The 13,790-nt window shown below is 44.6% G+C and overlaps 1 protein-coding gene across 3 annotated transcripts in view; it reads right to left on the reverse strand.

Annotated features, from left to right (window-relative positions):
* SMOX (spermine oxidase) overlaps positions 1 to 13,790 on the reverse strand; it is a 169,309-nt gene that overhangs the window by 61,906 nt on the left and 93,613 nt on the right. The window lies entirely within an intron of this gene.

A 13,790-nucleotide genomic window follows, 5' to 3' on the forward strand; every position in this document is an offset into this window, starting at 1 on the left:
ACCGCAGGGACGTCTTAAGGCCTGGGCAAAGTGAACTATTGCCCAGCGCCCCCACCTTCCAAAGGCCCCCCTAAGAAAGTGAATCTTCTCACTGTTAAACCGCTGTCTTGTCTAATTCGCTATCCTCTCTGGCTAACATCTGTCTATGACTATCTCTTTACCCAGTGTCATCTTAAGGTTTATTTGGGTCAAATTTGTTTTAAAAAAAGAGGCCTCCAAAATATGACTTGTCCGGGACCCCAAAATCCTTAAGATGACACTGAAGCACCATCTGCCTATAGCAGACCAAAGCCTCTCAAAGGTGGTTTCTGCATACAGGAGTCCATAGGCTTGCAGAGTACATGGAAACCATATGCTAGTGCAACGGTTGTGTCTGCCTATAGGAGACCGTGGCTTAGCAGATCTGCTGTGCCTGCCAGTATGGAATTTGGAAACCATTGTTTATCATAGGTGCTACGTCTTCCTATAAAAGACCATACCTCACCGCAACCGTAGTTTATCACTCCTGCGGTGACAGTCTATATGAAAATCATAGTGGATCATAGGCATGCTGTCTGCCTATAAGCAGGGTCACTCGACGTATGCGGCAATGGAAGGCCAAATTATGTGGCACGCTTGATAACATTTTGTTGTAAGAAAAGGCAAAATTATGCAATATATTCCGGCACAACCTGTGACAGTATTACTTTGTCTGTCATTTAAAAACCTTTTAAGACTCTCTGGCCAAAGGTGCACCTCATTAATGCCAGTTTATAAGCTGAATACAGCAATCAACAGCTAACTTGTCAGCAGTTCGCGTTTGCATGGAAGCATATTTCAACCCTTTATGCAGTAATGTTTGACCTGCTTGCACTCAAATATTTTACTGGTGGTGCAAAACCAGTGTAATTTGCTTTCATGTAAATACGTGAAATTTCAGAAAAAGTTAGCATAATCACATATAATTATGCAAAAATGCAAAGCCAGCAGTAACCGCTATAGTTTACTATGAAATGCTTCCTCTGATTCATTTTAGATGCAAGGACGCATTTTGCGCTAACAAATTAGTTCCCAAAAAAGAATTGTTGCAAACAGCAGCTGCTTGAGTTCCAGTTATGTGTGCTGATCCTGTGCTATCATTTACCAACAAATGGAGCTTCATTACACAATATGACATAATGGTGCAGTTTGGCATTTTGCTTAAGATTTGCACTGCAAAATACTCAACATTATGCAAATTACTCCAGTTTAATTAAAAGTTCACCTAGGCATAGTTTGTGCCCTTGGGTATCTGCAATCATCCCTTCACATTAGGAAGCATGCCTCCAACCAACACAATGCTACTTTGTAAATACCCTATACAAGTAGCACACTGTGCGCGGGGTAAATTGACAGATGACGGAATAGGTCAAATTAAATAAAGCTTATTCCGTAGTCTGTCGACTCCCCCACCGCCCGCCACCCCACTGCACTTACCTGCATCGGCCGTGACTGAATGAAGGTTTTGTCTTTAACTTAGTTTTGTATTCCTAGCAAGTGGAGGCCTCTGTTGGCATTTTATGATTTATTTGGGAGCTTGGAAAGCTTGAAATCACTCCACAGTTCAAAACCCTGGTCCAGGATTCTGGGGTGGCACAAGTCCAGCTGAATGTGGTACAAGAGCCTTATGCCATATTCCTCAGTGGAATCCAATTGTAGTCTAAACCAGCCTAAATACGTCATTTAGAGGTGTGTAAACAAGAAGTTTACAGAAGCACATATACTTGGGTTATGCCCTCAAAGTCAGGTTGAGAGCATTCGTAAGCTTTGGGTCTTGAACTCCTAGAGGTCTGACTCTAGCTTTTACTTGCTTGAAGATTTCTTAAGCAATCTGATGTAGCTTACTGAAGATTCTTGCTTTTGATGTAAATTGATGGGTAGGGCAGCAGTAAGTTTGTACTCCAAGCTCTTCTTTCAATATACTTTTTGTATAGTACAGATACTGCCACTGCTAGCCAGAGAGGTATAATTTTTGATGCGGTACTACCGATAGTTCCAGCAGTGTGGTGTACCACGGTTGTCTGGCCCAAGTTGGCGCTACTAATATTAATATGAGGGAGTGCTGTTGTAGTTTACGCACTACTAGTGGAATGAGTGGGAGAGGCGGAAAAGCGTACGCAAATCTGCCTGACCAATTCATCCATATCGCATTGCCTTTGGACAATGGGTGTGGGTATCTGGCGGCGAAGCTTGGGCATTTTTTGTTTTCATGGGTGGCGAAGAGGTCTGTGGATCCCCCACATTTGAAAGTATGGGTGAAGACCTTGCGGGTGAAGTTTCCACTCGTGGAGTTGTTGTGTTTGTCTGCTGAGTAGATCTGCTATAGTGTTTTGTACTCCTGGGACATGTTGGGCTAGGAGAAAGATTTTCTGGGGTATGGCCCATCTCCATATGCTCGTGCTAATTGAGAGAGCTGTGGAGAGTGTGTGCCACCTTGTTTTTGAATATAATACATGGCTGTCATGTTGTCTGTGCGGATTAGGACTGCTTTGCCCAAAATTTGTGTCTGAAAGGATTTTAGGGCTAGGAAGACCGTTAGTAACTCCAGATGGTTGATATGGAGTTGCTTCTGTTGAGGTGTCTATTTGCCTTGCATGGTGAGATGTATGAGCTCCCCAGCCGGAGAGCGATATGTCTGTTAGTACTATCTGTGGAACCGGGTCCAGGAACTGTCGACCTTTGGAAAGGTTTGTGGTGGTCCACCACTGCAGAGAGCGATGGGTACGACCGTCTACCAACACCAGATCTGTTAATTGACCCTGGGCCTGGTTCCATTGGTGCGCTAAGCACTCTTGGGGAGGACGCATCTGGAGTCTTGCGTGAGGTACTATGAAGATGCAAGAGGCCATCATCCCTATTAGTTGCATGAACACCCAAGCTGGAAGGGAGTGTTGTGCTACGAATTTTGCGCGTAGAGCCTGAATGCTTGCAATCCTGGCAGGATTGGGGTAGGCGAGCGCTTTTGAGGTGTCTATAGTGGCACCTAGATATTGTTTTATGTGGGATGGTTGGAGATGGGACTTTGTGGTTTACCGTGAAGCCCAGCTGATGAAGTAGCAGGATGGTGGTGTGTGTGTGTTGTACACACTGATTGTATGATCTGGCTTTTATCAACCAGTCGTCTAGGTATGGGAAGACCTGAATGTGTTGTCTTCGTAGATGTGCTGCCACTACTGCTAGGCACTTGGTGAATACTCGTGGTGCGGTTGTGACTCCGAACGGGAGCACTTTGAATTGGTAGTGTTGGCCGTCCACTACAAATCTGAGGTATTTCCGGTGGGCCTTGTGCACTGGAATGTGGAAGTAAGCGTCTTTTAGGTCCAAAGTGGTGAGGAAGTTGTTTTGGGAAAGTAGCGGAAGTACCCGCTGAAGCGTCACCATATGAAAATGGTCTGAGTGTATGTATGTGTTTAGGGGCTGAAGGTCTAGGATGGGACGTAGAGTCTCGTCCCTTTTTGGTATGAGAAAATACAGGGAGTAGATCCCTATATTTTGTTGGTTGGTTGGAATGTGTTCTATTGCTTCTTTGTCTAGGAGGGAGATTACCTCCTGCTTGAGTAGCCGCAGATGTTCTGGTGACATCGGGCGTTGTCTGGTTGGAATGTTGGGGGGTAGATGTTAGTTCTAGGCAGTAGCCTGACCAAATTATTTGTGTTACCCATTTGTCTGAGGTGATGGTAGTCCAGACCAGAGGGAAATGTTGGCGTCTGCCCCGACCGGAGAGTGATGGTCTGGGGGAAGTGAAGGGAAGTCATTGGGGAGGCGCTGTGGCAGAGCGGGCGGTGTTTGTTTTGCCTCAGCCTTTGTTATTGTTGCCCCTGTAGCCGCCTCTTTGGTAACCCCTTGTAAAGGTGGACTGAGTAGGGGATTTGTATGCAGTGGAAGTGGTGTCTGAGGAGTAGCCTCTGGATGTGCTCCGAAAGGAAGAGCGGCGAAAGGAGCCTCTGGGAGGGTGAGATTGTAAGGCTCCCATGGATTTTGCCGTGTCAGTGTCCTTTTTCATTTTCTCTAGGGCGTCATCCACTTTGGGGCCAAACAGATGTTCCTGGTCAAAGGGATGGTTGAGGATGGAGGCTTATACCTCTGGTTTAAAACCGGATATCCTTAGCCAGGCATGGAGACAGAGGAGGACACTAGTATTGATAGCCCTAGAGGCTGTGTCTGCTGCATCTAAGGCACAACGTATGGATGTATTGGTAATTGTTTTCCCCTCCTGAATTAGCTCATTGGCCCTAGCTTTGTATTTATCAGGGAGATGGTGCATTATGGCTTCTAGCTCGTCATAATGGGCCCCGTCAAAACTTGCTAGTAGTGCTTGTGTATTGGCGATACGCCATATATTGGCCGCTTGAGATGCAGTACGTTTGCCTGATGTGTCCAAGAGTTTAGACTCTTTGTCAGGTGGTGGTGCGTCACCCAACGCCTGGGAGTTGTCCCTTTTCCGTGCTGTGGATACCACCAAGGAATCTAGTGGAGCTGGCCCTCTGATGTAGGAGGGGTCTGTTGAGGCGGCTTTATATTTCTCAATGCGCGGGTGAATGACCCTGGCCCCGACTGGGTCCTTAAAGACCTCCGGCGCACGTTTTAGAACACCTTTTAGCATAGGCAATATGGAGGTGGTCCTATGTGTGGTGTCAAATGTATCTAGAAGGAAATCCTCCTCCACTGGGTTGGTATGTAAATCTACCCCTTGGTAGTGTGCCGCCCTTTGCAAGAAATGATTGAACCCCAAGGAGTCTTCTGGTGGAGAAGGTCTGGAAGGGTAAAGACAGTCTTGTGGGACGTTAGGGAAATCAGGGATATTATAATCGTCCCATGGGTCTGGGGATCCTGTGGGAGTGGGGTCTCCTGTAGGTATATCTTGGGGTACATCCCCTATGTCGTCGTATGGATCCCCTTGATCATCATCATCCGGGAATGGAGTGGGGGAATGATGAGGTGGCGGGGGTGGCGAAGGTGGAGGAGGGGAAGGAGGAGGGGGAGGTGGGGAAGGTAGAGGTGGGGAAGGTAGTCTGAAAGGGGAGGTAGCAGAGTCCTTCATTTTTGGAGGTGGAGGCGGAGCAGGTTTGTGTAACTGTCTTTTTGATAGAGAGCATTAAATGTCCAGTTTTGGGATTCTTAATTAATGTTTTTTGTAAGGGATCCGGTGTAAATAGTTCTGGAGAGATTGGCTGGTCCGTCGTCGCCTAAGGCGTCGGGCCGTTGATATTTTAGGCTGGTCGGTGCTGGTTCGTTGTTTGGAACCATGCTTGGGAAGCTCCGGTTGTTTAGTAGGCGCAGAGATGGATTTCGGCTTCGAAATGTCGGTGGTCTTTTGTCGGTACAGAGGATGGGGTCGGTGCCGAGGAGCTGGGTCTCGACCCCGAGTGTTTCGGTGTCGATATGGAGGCCGGTTTCTTTTTTGGTGCCGAAGGTTGTTTATCGGCTCCGACGGTAGACTGGCTCGAGCCCGAGCCGCCTGAAGGCTTAATTGGCTTCTTTACCGGCCCCGAAGGTGCAGTGTGGGAAGCAGTGTCTTTGGTCTTGCTTGGGCCCGAAGACGTGACCGAAGCCTTTTTCGGTGCCGGCGAGGGTGTGGGGGGGGTGGGGGGGGGGGGGGGGGGAGGGTATAGAGTAGTATTTACGACCCTCTGTGCCGGAGTGATGTCCTCCACATCTGAATCGTCGGCTTCGGAGGCGCTGACTAGTCCCTCGGTGTGGTGTTCTTCTGGAGCGTTCCCCGAAGATGCCGTCCGGGATAGTCGTCGAATAGTGTGCCATGGTTCTTCTGGCTCTTCGGTCCCGAATTGTTTTCTTGGACCAGAAGGATTTACACGCCGGACAGTCTCGAGCCTCGTGTTCAGGGGAGAGGCAGAGGTTGCACACCTCGTGGAGATGGGTGTGGGGGAATTTTGACCCACATAGAGGACACTTTAAATGGAGTCCTTTCCATTAGCCAGGACCGGAGCTTGGGTAGGCCCGAAGGCCGCCGTCGACGACTGGAAGCAAAGGTCTTGCCGATGAGAGGCGCGTCGAGTGGGGAGATCGCGATCGAAAACAATACCGCGAATTGGGGTGAGGATTGCGCGTCGATCGTCGAACTGGAAGCTGTTCGGAACCGGAGCGCGAAGATTACATCCGAGCCAGATGGCGGAAAAAAAACAATCCGAAGATGGAGCCGAAGCCCATGCGCAATACGATCCAAGGGAGGAGTCACCGAACTCGTGACTTCCAATGACTTTCCAAGAGGAAAAACAAACTGCAAACATCCGGGCCCAACACCAGATGGCGATCTATGCACAAGTGTGTAGTCTGCAGCTCATATGCCTCGAACATATTGTTACAAACTCTTTAAACCGTGCATACAGAAGGCTTTGATTCCACTTCAAGGAGTCTTATCCTCTTACCCCATGCTGATGGATATTTTCCATATCACTCCCTCTTTCAGAAATGCTAACACTGGAATTCATAAAGGACTATTTTACATCTGAAAAGCACATGCCATAACCATGCTGTTTGTCACATTCCATTCTTCATATCCTACAGTCATTCTAGACAGAAAGCAATCCCTTTTTGCTAATTTATTTTATATTATTGGCAAAGCCAATTGGATCAGCTTTAAAGCGAAAAACAAGATTTGTGCATGCAAACATGTAAAAAGCATTTGTGCATGCTCATGTTTGCCTCCATTGCCATATTTAAGTCAGAACAATAGCAGCGCCACTAATTAAGCGATTGTGCAGCCACTGTGTTTTTCGCATAGTTATAGATTGGTTGCACTTGCCACATTATCCATCATCTGCTGCATAATCTGAGCTAGAAACAATGTGTGTGTTACCTGCAAACAGTTCAAAAGTAACCAAAAACGCAACAATCCATGTTCCACACAGTGGATGGCCCTTTGTAAAAATTTAGCTGGTCACCTTTCTGTTGTAAACTGGCACTAATGAGGTGCAACCACTGCCAGTGTTAATAAATATACAAAATGTCAAACTAATGAAGTAACAGAATCATAAAATGTGTCAATTATGCCACATAACTTGCCTTTTCTTGCCACATAATTTACTCAAACCTGCTGCATAATTTGGCCTGCCCCTGCCGCATAATTCCAGTGGCCCTGCCTATTAGTTTGTTCAGCTGCTTGTTGCTTCAGCAGTTCAAACAAAATCATTAGAAAGGTTGCTTTCAAAAGTATGTTTTATCCCAAGGAAAAGACAATTGGCGAAGTACAAAGTAGTATTACATACACGGAGGAGTAGCGAATGGTGATGCAAAGGTGGCACTTGCTCAGTGAAAAAATACTGCCCTCAACTCACATAATTGTGACATGTTTTATCATTGGGCTTGCTTCAATACACCCCCGCGCAGATCAACGCCTGGGGTGGAGCAAAGGGAGGGAAAGACCATGCAAACATTAAAGAAATAATATATACAAATATATGTTGGGATCACCGAAAGACAAGTGCAGTGTAGGTTAAAACTAGCTCAGTGGGGTCTCTGCTCAACAATTTGTTCCTGGATCCACCAGCTAGATCTAAAAATGTGAAGGATGGTGGTGACAGGAAAGAATTAGGAGTTCCTTCACCCCTCCTTACTGCCAAAATGTCGACATGTTTCTGCCGTATTTGAAGTGCCCTCAGTGTTGGGTCACACCGGCATTCCTTTCCGATACCAAACACTTTTCTCTCTCCATACCTGGATTAGGTATCCCTGGAATCTGTTACCACAGGGAGAAAACCCCTAAGTAACTCACACTTGATAAATGAGTTTCATTAGAATCATGCTAAAACTGGCGAGTAAATGGGGGAGACCCCTGTAGTCATACTTTTGACAAGGTAGGTTCTCTGTCCGGAGATTGTCCAATACCCACAGTTCTATATATCTGCCACAATAAGGTCCAATATGATTTTTGGCATGAAAAGGAATCTGTTGAATTCACATAAGGCTATGCAGATTCGTAAGTAAATACCATCTAATCATAGCTGGTTACTGTTATGTTAGGCAAATTGTAGAGCCCAGTAGTGCAACTTTATCAGCAACGCACTACCCATAAAAATGTTAATCAGAACACTTAAAGTCCTGAACGTACTAGGTTTTGTGGGAGCATCAATATTTCCCATCCATCTAACTCTACTTAGCTCTAGCCCACTTTCTGAACTATTCATTCTAACGGGAACAGCCAATACTTTGTGGACTAGGACAGGTGTTGCATGCTGAATGCCAGCTAAATGATGACACACCCCACAATCAGACCACATAATCAGCAACTGACATCCTGTACCGTCTTGCATGCTCTGAGATGGCACTAGAAACAAGCAATGGCAAAGCCAATGGGTCTCACATGCTCGAGATGTGTGTTCATCAGCCGAGGCCCGTGCAGGTAAGAGTGGTGGGCACGGGTGGGGGGGGGGGGGGGGGGGGGGGGGGGGAGAGGGGGGGGGGATTCCGACACAACAGAGGGGAAATGAATTATTTAATTTTCCCTGGTAGTCTGTCGAATCCTCCCCCCTCCCTCCCCCCAACCCAGCCCCACCGCGCTTACCTGCACGGCCCGCGGCGGGTGTTCTTTATGATAAATGGCAATGTCTCGTGCGATATGTTTTGATGCACAAACAGAAAACACTTCGATGTCAACTGATCCCATGAGTAACACCTTCTGTCAGTCTGGCATTTCAGTCAATAGTATGCATATGCTACATCGTTACTGAACATGCTGCCACCCGCCTGTGCTTTTTACCAACAGCAGCAGTAAAGAGTGCCACAGGGCTAGAAACTACTTGGCCCACGTGTACCTTACTAAATGGTAAAAACGTCCTCTCCCATTTAGGAAAAAACATGTTCAAATGTTTAAGTCTTGTGTATAGCTTGGATGTGCACAGAAAGGATGCATTTATGTATAATGTATATAAACATTATGTGATCAATTCTCCAGAGCACTTTCAGTTCTTATCAGGTGAAAATGAGACGGACATTCCCTGGAGTGGGTACTAAGTCCGCTTCACCAACTAGGTGAAGCACATGAAAATTAACAATATCAAATATACAGTCTCTGTACACTAGTTTGCCTGAATCCACATACATTGCAATCACTGGCTGCAACAAATGTTAATTGAAACCAACAAAACGCACCTGAGCCTACCAAGTTACAATCACAGGGTACGGTAAGAACAATGGAAGCTCATCCACAAAAACAAATGCACATTGATGCAGTATCCACAAAACCATCCATTTATAGGACTCAACTTAACATATACAAAAGGAATCAACAATCAAAAAAAATCTTGTTCACAAAAATATTGCACATTTGGCGCCACTACGAAACCGATATGGAAAAGTTCATATTCAGACTGGACAACTCGTGTACCACAACCTGTTCACTGTAATGCATTTAATACCCCATTTTCAACAGGTTTTAAGACTACTATGAATGCAAACTAAAACATTTGGAACATCTCTCAAAGGAACTGAAAAGCAACAACTGACCACTAAAAAAGAAGCAAACAAACACAATAGTGAATGATAACCAGCATTACAAGAAATTACTCTTTGTATTATTCCGAAATCCTTATAGCATTTTGTAGCACTATTCTCCGTTTTCTTTCTAAAAACCACCTTGGCTGAAGTGTGACATAACTTCACGTATTTTCATATTTGATGTAGTACACACCTGATGTAACTTAAATTTCCATTCAAACTTTTTATTTTAACTTACATTAAACAAATTGTATTATCATGCGTCGTTAGATGTGAAAAACAAGTATTTCTGTTGGACCGGACATCCTTGGTGTGGTCCTCCTTCAACTTTTTGCCTTCCAGCCTCCTGTTTTTGCTGGCTTCCCTTTTTACTTGATTTAGGACTCTGTGCACTTTAACGCGGTTAACCAGTGCAAGACTGCTTGTGAGCTCTCCTTTAAACAAGGAAAAACTGGCTTACAACCATTGGCATATTTACTTTACTTACAAGCCCCTAATAAACTGAACCACATGTATCCAGCGTCTGGAAATTAAATAGTACTTGTGGGCCGGCAGCATTGATTGTGCCACCCACTTAAGCCTTTTTATCATGCCTCGGGCCTGCCATTGCAACGTGTGATTGCAGTTCTTAACTGGCATTTAGGCCTGGCAAAATAAACCTTTTGCCAGGCCTTGACCTTCATTTTTAATATCTATAAATTACTCCTAGGTAGGCCCTAAACAGCCATAGAGCTGTGTACCTAAAATGTTGGACATGTACTTTTACGTTTTACATGTCCTGGTAGTGAAGAACTCTTTAATATTTTTTTCACAACTCTGAGACCTACATCTCCCATAGGGTAACATTGGGTTCCCTTTTTAAATTTAATAAGTGATAACTTTCAATTGTTAACAGGTAGGAATGTCGAGTTTGGTACCTAACCACTTGTAATGTAAAGCCCTCTTTAATGGTAAAGTTGAATTTTATGTCACAATTCTGAAAATGGCACTTTTAGAAAGTTGTCATTTCTTGTCCCAACCATTTGGTGTCTGGGTCACATGACTAGTTGTAAAGGGTGGTTGCTCTTTGTGTTTGGTTACCAGACACTGAAACAAAAGGCCATAAGTGTTGGCAGGATGGGCCAGCTCTGACTTGATGGGGGGGGGAACCTATCACATTTTCCCATCACAAAGGCTCTACCTGGGCATACTCAAAGGGTTTGATGCTGGTATTTTGTGACCCCAGTCAATCTAGGATCAGGGCAGGGAGGCAGAGAAGTCCAAGCACAGTTCAGTGTGGGAATTTTCAGAACCTTCTTCCATTCTTTTGCGTTTTCACATTATTATCAGAATGTTAAGCACACATTAATTTGGGGTTTGCTTGTGTTACACCCGGACAGATTGTGGTTTCTGCTGGAGTAGCTTTTTCCCCACCCTCAACCAGTAACCTAATTTCCAACAGTTTCTATTAACTAACACATCAATACCCATTTTGACAATCTGAGAAGAATAAAATGCTGACATGCCTTTGCTAGACTAGTAATCTGTGACCTGCATGCTCCATGTAGCTTTCTGCAGAAACCACAATGCTGGCATATGTAACCATCTACATATACACAAAGATCATGTCAATTAAGTAGCAAGATCCACAAAATGTTCTTTTTTAACCTGTCAGGATTAGGCCTCTGAGAATTTCTGTCACACTGGAATAATTTGCATTCATGCAATTTCGAGTTAGGCAAATTACATGAAATGTCTTAAATTACGGTAGTGTTAAATTTCACACTTTAGCTGCAAGGTCTGGTTCGAGAAGAAAATGTATTACAAGATATTTTCTCCTTCTACATATTATAACCTCTAGTGCCACCACAGAGGGGACAAACAAGTAACAAATAGAGGTAACTTAAGAGCATCAACAATAAAAAGTATTTTTTCAAGTAAAAGATAATACTTCGCAGTTGCAAATTATTTCTGATGAAAAATGTTTTGGAAACTTTGATGTCAACAACTAATATACAGCTCCAATGATGTGAGGTCAGGGGGTCATTTTATCCATTTCAGTTCCACCTGTTTTGGCGTCTTTTAGCACCAAAGTACTGGGATTCTTGGCCTGTTAAAACGTGGAAGAAGGTTGTTGCTGCTGTCACTTTGTAATGGTATCTTGGTGTCCATGCCCTACAGACTTTACTCTCCCAGGCTTCGCATGTTCAGGGTTCTTACAGAAACGCAAAATGATTTTCAGAACCGATCTTATGCGCCTTCCTTCTCTGGTCGCTCGGAGGTGGAAAATAGCTCACCCTGCTCTAATTCTGTGCACTCTCTTCATCAAAGCTTTTATTTTTGGCAGCCCCCAGGTGATGGGGGTCTGTCTTAGAAGTTTGCACTTAACTGGACTAGGGCCAAAGCCAAAAACCCCAGCTTTTTTCTTGCTCGGTACTAAAGGTTTTCAGTTTGAGTGGGCTACAAGTCTAGCAAGGAGGGTCATCATTAATCTGTGGAATATACAAATTACAAACTATGTGTAATCCACCCACAGGAACAGTCCCAACACGATGGGTGGGACCTAAATGGTGTTCTGTCGATATTATGAAGAGATATTAGTAAAGCACAGAGAGAACAAAACGAGTCTATTGGATACAACAGGCGGCACGTCATATTTTAAGTTCCCTGAAGCGCTGCCAGGGCATTTTGGATACATGTGCTTCAGCCAAAATTGGGGGAGCACTTTTGACAGAAAAGTAATGCAGTGAAAGCCATTATGTCATGACAGACGCTCATAATTTGTGTTTCCTAGATACCCATATCCAATAAGGAGACCTGCTTCTGAGAAAAAGAAATGGAAGGCCCGACACACAGGCACCATCGATTACTTTTCTTCCCAGCACTTCCATGTCTCTCTTGGAGGTTCTAAACAGGAAAAATGTATGTTAGAAGTCCCACCCCCTTCTGAAGTGTTGCCAATGGCTGGACAAGCGGAGAATAGAGCGGTGAAAACCGGACCGTTCCACAGAGTAAGTGAGAAGACAGCCATACGTTTGGTAGGATAAAAGCATTGCTAAATCACAGCGTGGAAACCCCAAACTTTAAATGACCCCCAAAGTCTCTATTCAGAGTCCTATGATTAGGAAACCCTTAATGTTTAAAAGTCTAGAAAACGAACTGAAGTCACTGAGCCTTGCTCTTCTGCATCTTCATCAGGTGTTTGTGCTGACGTTCTATGCATGTTTGACAGACGTACAATGGATTTATTTCTCAATCCCTATCAGAGGAATGCTTCCAAATACTATGGCATTAAAAGCCATCAGATGACAGCTATCCCGCGGTCGGGCACTGTGGACGTAAAGTATGTATCATCATAAGGCGGTCATTGGGAAAGTAGGTGGCAGAATAGAAATTTTTGGGGGCAATCGGAGAAAATGGGCTGGTAAACAATGGAAGACGTAGATAAGTCATGGAGGAAGGCATGAGGCAGATGATAGGACACGAGAGTGACCTTAAAAATTCCAAGGAAAATGTGAAAGTAGTGAGGACCCTGGGTGAAACAGTGGTTGAATAGAGAGACATAGGAATAGTGCTGAACAGACATGGTTCGCTTTTTAGGTACGGGAAGAAATATGGAAACTCAAGAGGCTAACTCAGAAACATGGCGGTGAAACAGGACAAGGTCAAAAACAAGAACTAGACATGTGAATCTGAGAGTAAGACAAATGGGTAGGACACCATGAAAATACTTTGTGGGGAAAAGGCAGGACATTCAGAAGCTGATGGGGAGAAATGTCGGTGCAGGAGAAAATGCATGCCAAGGAGACATTGGCTCTCAATACGTCCACAGCCAGGTCACCAGTCAGAGTGGAGATTACGAGCACCACGAACAAAAAACAAGTCCACAGGTCTTCTCCATATATACACCTAGGCCTAGAACAATAGCTCCATATGCATCAAGACTGCTCCAACCCTGCTCCATTTTAGAAAAGTGCTGAAAACTCAACTCTTCAAACAACACTAGGTAAAGATGCAGTAACACACCAGCTACCCCCCTTAGTACACGTCGGCCGAGTCTTCGCCTTGGACTCCGTAGAGCGCACTGCATTTCAGCTAGGTTCAGGCTACATAAACACCACAAACACACATACAGAGGCCAATTAACATGTTAAGTGATAGTACAAACAATATATGGTTCCATGAACATGCACCATGTGACACGTTCAACCTTGCCTCCAGTATGCATATTTGAACACCTATTATGTTTAGAACTATAACATTCGCATTGTATTGCTACATTAACTTGTCTAGCATATTTCAAGGGTATTTGCTATATTTATATTAAAATGCATATTTAG

Source organism: Triturus cristatus, chromosome 2_2 (assembly GCF_964204655.1).
Source record: "Triturus cristatus chromosome 2_2, aTriCri1.1, whole genome shotgun sequence".
Classification (NCBI taxonomy): domain Eukaryota; kingdom Metazoa; phylum Chordata; class Amphibia; order Caudata; family Salamandridae; genus Triturus; species Triturus cristatus.